The sequence below is a fragment of the Microtus ochrogaster genome, chromosome 22 (assembly GCF_000317375.1).
Source record: "Microtus ochrogaster isolate Prairie Vole_2 chromosome 22, MicOch1.0, whole genome shotgun sequence".
Taxonomy (NCBI): Eukaryota; Metazoa; Chordata; class Mammalia; order Rodentia; family Cricetidae; genus Microtus; species Microtus ochrogaster.
The window spans coordinates 341,872-343,454 of NC_022023.1; positions in this window are offsets into that span (position 1 = coordinate 341,872).

Sequence of the window (1,583 nt, forward strand, 5' to 3'; positions counted from 1 at the left end):
CTCTCTCTCTTTCTCTCTCTCTCTCTCTCTCTCTCTCTCTCTCTCTCTCTCTCTCCCCTCTCTCCCTGCTGCTCTCCTGCTCTCCCTGAGGTTTCTCTATCAGGGACAAGATCAAGAGCTTGTGTTTTCATCTGTAGTCCTCAATGATGTTTAATTCAAAACAGGGGAGAACCTGATCCACTCTGGGAGAGCCTCGCCTGCAAGGCTGAGTATCAGAAACCCGAGGATCGTTTGGCCTTCTCATGATTGGCTGCTAATTATTTTATGCCCTTGACTGCATTTTTTTTTTGTTTTGTTTTGAGGCTTTTTTTTTTCTCAATGGGAGAAATAAGGGAGCATGAACTCCTCTTGTTTTTAAATCCTAAAATATCAAGCCTGGGGGAAATTCCGGCATACTTTCCACTCCCAGAATCCTTATGGGGTGAGGATGATCAGCAGATGTAGATTAAAGGAGGAGTAAAGAACGGCTTCATCTTTAAGAAGCCTTCGTCACATGGCAGGCACACGTGAACATCAGAATTCTTAGAACCGACTGTCAAGTGGAATTTTTCTCTCGCCATCTGCACCTCTGTACAAAGATAGGACAGAGTCCTGTTTCAATGCCTGTGTATCTTGATCACAAAATGAGTTCCACTTCAGCGATGTCATTGTCCCTCATTCCCAGACTCCACCATCTAACACAGCGCCTGTTAGTTAGCTACCTGGTGAGATTATAACATTGTGCTGAGTGTTTTATGTTGTTGCTGACTTTATACTACATAGGACATACTACTCTGGCTACACAGGAAGTTCTTTTTATTCTAATCTCTCTCTCCCTTCCTCTTCATCGCTCTCTCTTGTTTTAAGGAGGCTGTTAAATCTTATACTGTTGTGGGGGCATGGTGGCACCCAACTGTGACCCCACTACCACTCAGGAGGTAGAGGCAGGGAGGTCAGGAGTTCAAGTCTGGGCTACTTGAGACTCTGTCTCAAAACACACACACACACACACACAAACACACACACCAAACAAACAAAAACCTAGGCTTCTCAATGGAAGAACCTTAAAGGGTATTTGGTGTAATGCTTCTGATTAAAACCAAGAGGCACAGTCGGCTCCAGAGAGGCACTGAGTGACAAGTGGCATAAGAAGACTGCCAGGAATAAGAAGTGGGACTTGGAAATCATAGACAGTGTTCTTTCTGCCATAGGTATTTTCTTTTTTTCTTTTTTGCCAGATGATCACTACTGAGTCTGGGTATGAATCTGAAGTGACCGCCACTCACCTCTTTAGTCCTGCCCCCTTCCAGTTCGTTTGTCTTCCCTCTATCTTCATCTTAAAATTTGAATCAAATCCAGGAGCCACAACAGGCACTGGGCTTGCCTCTAAGCAAATCCTGAACCTTGGCTGATGGGGCCCTAGGGTGTAGCTGCTTTCACACCGCTCAGTGGACTATCAGAGCAATTTCAAGACGTTTCTAATGTCTCCAAGGGTCTTAGTAAAAAACCTGGCCGGGCGATGGTGGCGCACGCCTTTAATCCCAGCACTCGGGAGGCAGAGGCAGGTGGATCTCTGTGAGTTCAAGACCAGCCTGGTCTACAGA